Below are 12,734 nucleotides of genomic sequence, written 5' to 3'. Positions count from 1 at the left end.
ATCTTATAATGTCGATGTATTTATAATCAAGAAATATTTTCGGAATACTTACATAAGTGGGAGGAACCGGAACAACAGGCCATTGTTTCACCCACTCTGTCAAATTTTAAGCCAGTTGACAAGCTACCGCGGACCACAAACAACTTGAAAGCATGGCACCAACGATGGACAACCATTGTTGGTTCCCATCACCTGTCAATGACCAGGATCATCACAGAACTGCGGGTGGAGCAAAGGGCGATAAAGGGGAACATCCTTATAATTCTTCAGGGGGATGTTCCGAATTCGCGCCGAGAAATAGACGAAAAAATCTACTCGAAATGTGTTAATGCTCACAAAATGAGCAGCAAAAATTTTGTTGACGCAGTTGCGCTTTTATTAAGCGCTAAACAAAGGCGTTCGTAAAGCATGTTTCATTTGTTTAATAGTAGTAGTTTGTTTTTTGTTTGATTAAAGTTATTTGTTAACTACTTGCCAATTCATGGTTTTTTATTGAGTAGTTATTTAGGCTTTCCAAAAAAATTCGACCATTCGTGATTCGGCCATTCGTGATTCGGCCATTCGTGATTCGGCCATTCGTGATTCGGCCTTTCGTGATTCGGCCTTCTGTGACTGTTATTGAAATTCGGCCATTTGGATTTCGGCCATTCGTGATTCGGCCATTTGTGTTTCGGCCATTCGGTACCAGCCCCTCTGTTTAGTTTCCATGAAAAACCACAATACCTGAACGTCAGTGCTGACAAAGCGAGCGGGTACCGCTATAAGTGCCTTAGCACATAACCTCACTAACCGGTTAGACTTCCGGAAAGAAAAGTCAACCCAATATGGAGTACAATTCACGGAATAGAAGTATCATGCGATCGCCCGAGGAGGGAGCCTCCACTGGAGCTGGTCCAGGAACGGGGGACAGAGCGAGCGGCCAGCGGCTGGAGGATGACATGGTGCAAGAACGATCTTTCAGTCAACGGGCTCAGCCCGTACACCGAACGCGCAACTGAAGAAGCAGCAATAGACACCACCAAGGCAAATGTTGCTACGGCTGACCGTCGTCAGTCGCTCACTTTGGCAGACCACCAACGGCAGCGGACAGCATCAAGCTGGAAGTGCAAAGGGAACTAGGGAGTACAGGGAACAAATCGAGCGATATGTCGAGTAGGAGTTCTCCCTACTAGCACAGTTGTTAGAAACAAGTTGTGACAACCGATATATGACCAGTTTCAGTTATAAATGAGTTGCTACAACAAATAGTGCCAAAATTGTGCTACTTCGGCTGTTGGGCGCGATGCAGCAGGACGGGAATTGACTGCATCCATAAACATGTCAGTGAAGGAACCATCATTGCATGCTACAGAATTAACAATGGACCAACAACGACAACAATCACTTGACAAACTAGCTTTCGAAATGAACGCAGTGGTTACACAATTTCGGGGAACAGGCCCCTTATCCCGACACCGGATACCAAAGCAGCAGTATTCCTTCCGGCTAACGAATGCAGTAAGAATGCTTAACGAGGATATTTTGCCACTGTATTCTGAAACCGCCGAGAACCTTGAGGAACTGCAGGTGGAACTGCAGTGTATAGTGTATTCCGCAGCTGTAGCCGTTGTGAGAACTCTGGGATTACGGACCTTCCCCCTAGGTAATGGTGAGTTCTATGTACGTCCCCAAACACGGGAACCCGCATGGATGCTACGACTAGAATCTAGGATAGCATCGTTGAGGGTGAAGATAGGTGGGTAAACACAATACAAGAGGGGAGACCGAACAGGAAGGCTGGTTCGTCAGGAGAAAGAAATCGTCAAGCCCGCAGAGCTCCTAGATCTCAGTGAACTCAACATCAGGGAGATCCTCGACACCCATGTACAAAGGTTGAGTGCTCTTGCTAAACGGATGCTACGTTATGTTGAATATTCGAAGCGGAAACAACAAAACCGGATGTTCAACACTAATGAAAGGGTGTTCTATAACCACATCAACAATAACAAAACTGATTCCAGGGACTTCCAGAGTTTGGCGAAATTACACAGTTTTGGACCAATATTTGGGAGAACCCCGCTCAACACAACAATAATGCGATGTGGTTGGTAGAAGAGGAAGAAGGCAGTGGTGAAATTGAACGCATGGTCGCTGTAGTAGTGACCGCCCGAGGATATCCGTGAGGCTACACGGTATACCAGGAATTGGGCCGCGCCAGGACCAAATTTTGTGCACAATTTTTGGTATAAAAAGTTCTCTGCAATTCATGGGCGGATGACGGAATGCTTCAACATGGTACTAAGAAACCTCCAGGAGCTACCAGAATTCATCACTAAAGGGGTGACCTATCTTCTACCCGAAGATCGGAACACGACTAATCCCGCCAAATACAGGCCAATAACAAGTCTCTCAAGCCTGTACAAGGTGCTCTCGTCGGTAATCACCCAAAAGGTGCAGCACCATTGCGATGCAAATGGAGTGATGACTGAAGAACAAAAAGGATGCCGTAAAAACACACAAGGCTGTAAAGACCAAGTCATCATCGATGCAGTCATTGTTGGTCAGGCAAGCCGAAATAAGCGAAACCTCACTTACTTACTTACTTATTCAGCCGAGAGCCGGGGTGGCTCTTGCCGTATCAAGAATTCCTCTCCATTGTACTCGGTCCTGGGCTACTCGTCGTTAATTCGTTGCGCGTCTCGACACACGCAAGTCGGCTTCAACCTGGTCGAGCCATCGTGCACGTTGATACACTCTATTCCTGGAGCCGGTGGGGTTCTTGAAGAGAACGGATTTCACTACACAGTCGTCCGGCATCCTTGCGACGTGGCCGGCCCACCGTAGTCTCCCAACTTTCGCCAGGTGTACGATGGGAATCTCTCCAAGCAGTGCCTGTAGCTCGTGATTTATACGTTTCCGCCACTCTCCGCTTTCCGTTTGTACTCCTCCAAAAATAGTCCGCTACACCTTTCGTTCAAATACGGCAAGTGCACGTATGTCTTTCGTAAGCAAAGTTATTATCTCAAGTCTGTAGAGGACTACCGGTCTGATTAGCGTTTTGTATATCGTCAGCTTTGTGCGGCGGTGTATGCTCCTAGACAGAAGCGTCTTGCGGAGGGAAAAGTAGGTAGGAGGATCTCCTTAGTCGGCGGTAGAGCATCTTCCTACCATATTTGGTTTTCGCCGCATTGATTTGTAACCCAATCCTGCTAGCCCTCGTTTTTAGTTTGACGCAGATTTTCTTCGCCGTTCCAAGGTTTCTAGTAATGATGTAGAGGTCATCTGCAAAGGCTAGGAGTTGCCTACGCTTGCTGGAGGTAGTTCCTCTCGTTTCGATTCCTGCTAGTCGGATCACCCCATCAATAGCGATATAGAGTAATATTCAGGATAGTCCATCCCCTTGCCGCAACCAGTTGCGCGATTCGAAAGAACTCGAGAGCGTCCCCGAAACGAGCGCGTAGCACATCACTCGCTCCAGAGTAGCTTTGATCAGCCGCGTCAGTTTGTCCGGAAAACCGCATTCGTATATTATCTGCCACAGCTATTGGCTTTCAACTCTATCGTATGCTGCCCTGAAATCCAGGAAAATATAACGCGTGGGCACGTTGTATTCCCGACATTTCTGGATGATTTGTCGGAGAGTAAAACTTTGATCCGTAGCACGTGTTATCGTTCGAAAACCCCTCTGGGCATCCCCCTCTCGGCATTCCCTGGAATCAGTTTTACGCAATGGAGAACCCGAACGGTTCCTTGGAATTCTTCAACGAACATATTAAGCGAGTGCATGAACTGTGCATCCCACTCCGTGTAAGTACCAATCGCCGTCGGCACAATCCGTGGTTCTCTGATAGTGTACGACAGTCCCTGCTTGAGCGTGACTTGGCATACAAACAAATTTAAAGGATGTGAAGCGGCAACGATACAAGGCAGTGAGAAACCGTGCTAATACGAAAATTGCCCAAGCCAAACAGCAGTACCTGCATTGTTTTCTGGAAAGCAGAGTACCGTCGAAAACGCTATGGCAGCGGGTGAAGAGTCTAGGAGTCGGAAAGGATAAGCAGTATGGTCCCTGCGGATTCGTTCCAGATGAAGTGAATCGTACATTCTTAGCCAATTTTACGAACAGTACCCAACGAAGACCAACACCCGTAAGTTCAGCTCCAGCATCGTTGCACAGTTTCTCCTTTCACGAAGTGCATTACTGGGAAGTCGTGAATGTCATCTGTGACATCAAGTCTAATGCTATCGGAATGGACGATTTACCAATTAAGTTCATGAAGATTATCCTACCGTTAGTTGCGCAGCACATTACGTATTTATTCAACACGTTCATAGAATGTTTCACCTTCCCTGACTCTTGGAAACACGCAAAAGTTATACGGCTGAAGAAGAAGGCGCACTTGAACGACATTGCCAATCTGCGACCAATAAGCATACTTTGTGTGTTGTCGAAGGCTTTTGAGAAGCTTCTTAAACAGCAAATAACACCCTACATAGACCATAGACGCAAATGGACTGCTGACGGACTACCAGGCTAGATTCCGTAGAGGACAGAGAATCGAAACAGCAGTTCTGCGAGTGTATGACGATTTAGCAGCCACTGTTGACAAGAAAGGTGCTGCTATATTGCTAATGCTTGACTTCTCGAACGCTTTCGATACTATTCCGTATGGTAAACTGCTAACCTAGCTGAATACTCAGTTCAACTTCTCTACTGCTGCCGTAAGACTGATGAAATCGTACCTATGTGGAAGAAAACAGACCGTGTTTTGTGGTGACTGTTGCTCGCATAGTGTAGAAGTACCGTCCGGCGTTCCTCAATGCTCAGTACTCGGCCCTTTATTATTTTGCTGCCATATCAATGACTTACCGACTCGGTCGGCTTGGTCTTTGTGCGCGTGAGCTAGTCAGGATAATGAATGCGGATCAAGAACCTGTTGCGGGTTAGTCACAACGAAATAAGCTTTTCGTGAAACCAGCTAAGAGCAAAGCACTGTTCGTCACCGGTCGTCGTCGTCAATCCGGAACCATCGTTGCACCAGTACCTGGACTTATTCTGGACGGTCAGTGCATCGAATGGACAGAAAGGGCCAGCAACCTGAGATTTGTTTTCCAAAATGCTCTGCAGTGGGATGGATTGATAGCACAACAGTGTGGAAAGATCTTTGCTAGCCTCCGAACGCTATACTGTTGCACTTCCTCTGCATCAACTGCTGTCAAACGCAAGCTTTTTAAATCCCTGATCCTACCGCATTTCCTGTTTGGCGATGTACTCCATATCCGCCCCAGCGCAAGCTCTTTCGATTGGTTACTTGTTGCACTGAACTGCTGTGTGAGATACGTGTACGTGTGCATGTTCTTGAGGAACTTGCTAAAAACACAATCTCCCAATACTCTTCATCAGAGAATTATCCAAACTCGTGGACGCTGACTGCAAAACCTTGTGGTACCACCTAACAATATTGCATGTTACGGTGGTTCACTGTTCGTTCGAGGTGTGGTAAATTGGAACTCATTACCGCCCGATTTGAAGCGCTTATCGTAGGAAGCAATGTTCAAGAGAGGCAGCATTAATTTTTGGAACCGTGTAAAATAGTTTTTAAATTTGATGTAATTGACCATGGAAGATAATTGTTATGTTTTTAGTTGAATAATCTATACCTATAAAAATGGATTTCTGTCTGTCCGTATGTTCCTTATAGAATCGAAAACTACTAAACCGATCGGCGTGAAAATTTGCATGTAGGGGTTTTTGGGACTAGGGAAGGTTCTTATGATGGTTAGAGACCCATCTCCCCACTAAGAGGGGGGGCTCCCATACAAATGAAACACAAATTTCTGCATAACTCCAGAACTAATCAAGCAAATGGAATCAAATTAGCCATGTGGGGGGTTTTGGAGGCAGGAATTTTTTTAATGATGGTTTGAGACCCCTCACCCCTGTAGACTCTCATATAAATAAAACAAAAATTTTTGCGTAACTCAAAAACTAATCGAACTCGAGAAATTTTAGACTCTCATAAAACATTAGTTAATAACAAGACCTCTAAAAACTATCAATAGTAACATTAGATGATTTAGGGTGAGACAACCAAGGCCGCGAGTGTTGCCGGTGACCTGCCATCGGAAGCGCCGGCCACTGCGGGGAGGCAGCCCTCCGTAGAGATCACCTCTATCTAGGCTTATTTATTTTCCTAGATCTACTGACCTCTATTACTTTCCTTCAGTTGGGTCACCCCTGCGAAATGGTACTTTCTACGAAAAGATTTTCCGTGAAACCGTACATCCCGCGTAAGGTTTTTCGTGAAATGGTATTCTGCGAAACTCTATATTTCGCGTTATGGTCAACCGAGAATTGGTGTTGCGCAAAATGGTATTCGGCGAAATGGTTCGTAATGATGGCGAATATTTAAATGCTATCCGCTTTATTTTATCAGGCTTAGCAATGGAGGGAATTGTTTTCTATTTTACTGTGAGGAAAATTTGTATATAAAAACACCCATGAACTTCTCAGAAACTTACAAAACACGAGATTGTGACAAAGGTCATCCGAGATTCACGATTTATGATTATACTACTAACGAGACCAAGTTCGTAACAAAACACAGAGGAGATTTTGTTATAAAAAACTTGTTCTTTATTTAGAACTAGCTGACCCGACAAACTTCGTATTGCCACAAATTAACCTGTGTTGTACATAAATCATGAATCTCGGATGATCTTTGTCACTTTCGAGTTTTGCAAGCCCCCCAGTGGGCGGCGCTTCCGACGGCGGGTCACCGGCAATACTCGCGACCGGCTCGTCCTGAATGATCTAGTGTTACTATAGATAGTTTTTGTGGTCTTGTTATTGATTAATGTTTTATGGAAGAGTCTCGAATTTCTCGAGTTGGATTAGTTTTTGAGTTTCGCAAAAATTTCTGTTTTATTTGTATGAGAGTCCATATCCCCCTACCACAGGGGTGAGAGGTCTCTAACTATCATAAAATAAATTCAAGACTCAAAAATCTCCTACATGCTAAATTTGGTTCCATTTGCTTGATTAGTACTCAAATTATAAAGAAATTTGTATTTCATTTGTATGGGAGCCCACCCTCTTAAAAGGGAAAGGGGTCGTAATACACCACAGAAAAAAAATTCTGCCATCTAAAACTCTCACATGCCAAATTTGGTTCCATTTGCTTGATTAGTTCTAAAGTTATGAGCAAATTGGTATTTCGTTTGAATGGGAGCCCCCCCCTCCTAAAAAGGTAAGGAGTCCTAATTCATCATGGGAAAAATGGTTGCCTCCAAAAACACCCACATGCCAAATATGGTTCCATTTGCTTGATCAGTTCTCGAATTATGAGGAAATTTGTATTTCATTTGTACAGGAGCCTCCCCTCTTAGAGTGGGGAGGGGTCCTAATTCACCGTAGAAAATTTTCTTGCTCTCGAAAACCTTCACATGCCAAATTTGGTTGCATTTGCTTGATTAGTTCTCGAGTTATGGGGAAATTTGTATTTCATTTGTACAGGACCCCCTCCTTTTAAAGTGGGGAGGGGTCCTAATTCACCATAGAAAATTTTCTTGCTCTCGAAAACCTTCACATGCCAAATTTGGTTGCATTTGCTTGATTAGTTCTCGAGTTATGAGGAAATTTGTATGGAAGTCCCCCCTCTTAAAGGGGAGAGGAGTTATAATTCCTCTTATAAAGAGGGGAGGGGTCTCAATTCACCATAGAATAAATTCTTGTCACCAAAAAAAACACCCACATGCCAAATGTTGTTCTATTTGCTTGATTAGTTCTCGAGTTATGAGAAAATTTGTATGGAAGCCCCCCCTCTTAAAGGGGAGAGGAGTTACAATTCCCCTTATAAAGAGGGAGGGGTCTCAATTTACCATAGAATAAATTCTTGTCACCGAAAACACCCACATGCCAAATTTGGTTCCATTTGCTTGATTAGTTCTCGAGTTATGAGGAAATTGGTATTTCATTTGTACAGGAGCCCCCCCTCTTAAAGTGAGGAGGGGTCCTAATTCAACATAGAAAATTTTCTTGCCCTCGAAAACCTTCACATGCGAAATTTGGTTCCATTTGCTTGATTAGTTCTCGAGTTATGAGGAAATTTGTATGGAAACCCCCCCTCTTAAAGGGGAGAGGAGTTATAATTCCCCTTATAAAGAGGGGAGGGGTCTCAAATTACCCTAGAATAAATTCTTGTCACCGAAAACACCCATATGCCAAATTTGGTTCTATTTGCTTGATTAGTTCTCGAGTTATGCAGAAATTTGTGTTTCATTTGTATGGGAGTCCCTCCTCTTAGTGGGGGGAGGGGTCTCTAACCATCACTAAAACCTTTCCTGGCCCCAAAAACCTCTACATGCAAATTTTCACGCCGATTGGTTCAGTAGTTTTTGATTCTATAAGGAACACAGGACAGACAGACAGACAGACAGACAGAAATCCTTCTTTATAGGTATAGATTCATCCTGTATTAAATTTGGTATTTTCATTTGATTGGGATACTGTCTAAGTGTTGTATTCGCACTGTGTTCTTTTTACAGTATCGCACTGCTGTTCATTATCCGTGGTTAAGTGTTAGTGTTTTCACCCTTTTTATACTTTTTACTACCTTTCACCCAATCTCTCTAGAACCAGGAAGAGTGAAGACTGGTTATAGGGTAATTGATCTTGAATGGACCTATTTAGCGCTTTTTAACACCACCACTCGCACTCCTGCTCAATTTACTCGTCATTTATAAATAATATGTGGTGATGTTACTATTTGTTGGAAAGTACCACCTTTTTTCTACATTATCAGTACTTTAAAAATGTATAATTGATGAAACTTTTATTAAATATATCGTTTTTTGCCAAAGCCTTTTTTTGATCTTGAATGGACCCAACATGATCTTGAATTGGACCTATTTTTGATTTTGAAATGGACCTAAATTTGGATTGTCATAGTTTCTTCCATGTAAATGAACAAAATAATAACAAAGAATTTTTTTTAATAGTACAACTACACTACTGTTATTTATTAATAGGACACAAGGTTGAACAGCTTTTACCTTTCTTATACTCTGTTAGAAAGGTATGAAAGTCGGTTGAAAAATTTGAAATCAGTCACAGTCGCCGAGGGTCTTGTTTTTATGTCAGCCCAACAATTGAACAATGTTTCAGTGACTTGATATGCGTTATGTATGTATCTGTGTGTGACATTTGTATATTGGGAATTTATTATTACCTGTTGTTCAGATATGGTTGAAACGATTTCTACGTTATAAAAAAATTATGTCGCCTATTAGTTTCAAAAATTTAAACCATTCATTAAAAATATGTAATGTAACTTGTATTAAACGTAGTTTATCAAGTACAGTGGGGTTCGAGTTTTTATTTAGTGACTACATATTTCGAAAGGTCAGACTTTTACTGACGTATGACTACGTCTTACTGCAAAGTATCTAAAGGTTTGCGACAGCCCCTGTCGAACATTTTGAATATAAAACCGTTGCAATCGTGAAAAATTCGTTAATTAGTGGTAATTATACAATTTTTGACACATTTATATGCAATTTTTTCAGTTAAAAAATGGTCTAGATTTTGCCACGGTTTCGATTTTGGCAACATAGGCGACACGCATCTGTTGTCAAATTCGAAATCATACTGTAAATGGTGCTTGAAAAAATTAAACTTGGTAATTCTACTAGGTTTAAAGGTAAGGTTAGATACTAGGTTTTAATTTTAAATGATAGTCGATGAAAAACTGTACCAGATAGAAAATAGGTGAACCTTCCTATTTTCTATCTGGTACAGTCGAATATTTTAGATCTCAGGGTCACTCAATTTCGGTGGACAAGGAGATATTAATTTTGTCACAAGTCAGAGGGGAGAGGTGCTTAAAGAAAACTTTACATCCCCCAAGAAAAAAATCAGAGGGGTTGTGTATAAGATACGACCATGGATGACGTACTACAACGTTAGTCCGGTTGCATGATTTTGAATATTTTACTAAACTGATTTTTAATCTATCTGTCAATCGACCAAAAGACCGATTTTGTTTTCATAAGGGAACCTCTTCCCCTTGCCCCTACGGCTCCTTGAAGATAGTCGTTCAAAAAAACCATGAATTGCGGTACCATGGATTGGCGCTGGGGGCTTATCCGAATTGAAAAATTCCAAAACGACATGAAAGAACATTTAATTATCTCGTGTTTGATCCATCCTTTTTTAGAATCCGAACACATAACAAAATGGCGGACATTGATACATAAAAGTATGGTTTTTAAGCGAAAAAATTGACTTGAAACATTTCTAAAAAATACAAAAATTACAATATCAAGAAAAGGATGGGTCAAACACTAGATAATTTTGTTGGCTTTCAAACAAAAAAAGAATCATAAGAATTGCTTGAGCCGTTCTTGAGATATTTATAGTACCGACTTTCAAAACCTGGTTTCGAGAAAAACGACGTTGAAGTTTTTACTCGTTGTTTAATCGCTCCAGACATGCGCGGTACAAATAGCTGTAACTTTGTCAATATTTGGAATTCATGCAAACGACTACAAACACATATGGTCAAAATGTTAATCTTTCGAAACAATCAATTAAAAAATTTAGGTTTTAAAAAATTGAAAAGGGGGCATAGTCCCTTAACAGTAGGCAGTTAGTATCCCTCTTATCTTTTGATCCATGTTATCTTTTAATCAATGATGGTTAAAATTTTTGTACAATACTGAGAATAAATTAAGTTTATATTGTTTTAAGCATAAAATGACATATGTTAGCTAACTAATTAGGAAGACTTTTTAGTTTCAAAACTAGAGGCTACAATGTACAAACACTATGAAGCAACTACGAAAAAGGATGAGTGATAGTTAGTTTTATCAATATAATTCAGTTTTTATTTAGGCTATAAATCAAGCCTACTTTCAATATCCCGTGCTTATAGATTAATTATAAACGGAGATACTATAGTGACAACAAGCAGTTTTATGGAATATAGAACGGCGTGTTCGTTGGTGGTAGGCAATGATAGCTACCGGCAGTGATGTCTCGGAGCGCAAAACTAGGTCCATTCTAAAATCAATACTAGGTCCATTCAAGATCAAAAAAGGGGGTTAACATTTTTAAGGAATTTGAAGATTTTACTGGTTTTACTGAACTTTTAAATACCTAAATCGAAATTACAAATATTTTAGCATCAATTTAAGAGCATTGTTTTATTTCAAACCAGAAGGGTTCCGGGTAGTAACAGTTTGAAAATACTCTATGGTGACTGCCAAAACGCTGAAAAACAGCAACTTTTAAATACGCGGCAATAAAGTAGTTTTGGCTATAATTTTAATTTAATTTTAGTATATTTACGTTCAGAAATGATTAAAGATAAACATAAAAGCTAAATACAGTACAAAGACTTGATAATTATATCCTAAAATTCTTATTTAAAAATAGGTCCATTCAAGATCAGAATTCGACTAGGTCCATTTCAAAATCATTTACCTTAATTTGCCCTTGGCACTATGGGCCAGAAATTAAAATTTCGGGACAAATATATTTCCGGTTAACGGCATGTCTCAGCTCAATGTGGTCTTCTGTAACTTTTTGAATAAAAGAATGATGCATATTTTGAAGTGGTCGTCCAATATTTAAGCGTTACTTTAACAACAATTTAAGTAATAACTTTTTGAGTAAACTTTTTTTTACCTTTTTAGTTTCAAAATATTAAAGATAAACTAATTTCAAGTAATTTTTCTGAAGATATGAAACTTATACCTTTTACCCATTTTCAGCAATAGACCTTTGTTTATAAATGACCCCTCAAATCACATTTCTTCTTATAGCATGTTTATTTCAACAGACAGCTCAATGTGATGTTCTAGAAAATATTTTGCACATAAAAGAGGAATATGTTTGTTGAAGACTGTTTTGCTTTATATGCATTAATTAATAAGATATAACTGATTTTAGGTTTAAAACCTTCTGATGAAAAATCCGAATATCTTAGTTATCTGCAAGTATCTGCAATTAGTTTGCATACCAATTTGTAGGAAATTATTAAAGCTATCTATCCAAATGTGTATTTCAGAGAATACCTGGGAATATCACGGCTGGGAATACCTGGGAATAGTGTGGATTTTTTTCCATACATTTTATAACTTAATAAATATGCGTCCTAGCGTCAAACAGTCTTCACAGAAAATATGTATTTCAACATACTGAATATCTTTGTAGAACATTTGAAAACAATAAAATAATCGTGTGCAATGTTATTGAGTATAATTGATTTTTAAGTGCCCTTTTTTAACACATCATTATGTTTCTCAACCGGTAAGAGATAGATAGTTACTTTATTCAGCAAAGTTGCTTATTTTAGTATGTTCTGCAACTTTTGGAAAAAAAAACTTTTTTTTTAAATTATTCAAGAAAACAAAAGTTTGTATCACCCTAATAGGTGAATTCATGGTCACCCTAATAGTGCAGGAAGATGCGCTATATTTTATTATTTTACTTCTCCGAAGACACCACCCTTGAAAAAGTACATATTTTTCATCAGACGTTTTTTTAACCTAAAAACAGTTATGTCTTATTAATTAATGCAGAAAGAGCAAAACTATTCCTCTTTTATGTGCAAAATGTTGTCTAGAACATCACATTGAGCTGTCTGTTGAAATAAACATGTTACAAGACGAAATGTGATTTGAAGGGTCGTTTATAAAGAAAAGTCTATTGCTGAAAATGGGTAAAAGATAGAAGTTTGTTATCTTTAGAA

Source organism: Sabethes cyaneus, chromosome 3 (assembly GCF_943734655.1).
Source record: "Sabethes cyaneus chromosome 3, idSabCyanKW18_F2, whole genome shotgun sequence".
NCBI lineage: Eukaryota > Metazoa > Arthropoda > Insecta > Diptera > Culicidae > Sabethes > Sabethes cyaneus.
This window is presented reverse-complemented; position numbering follows the sequence as displayed.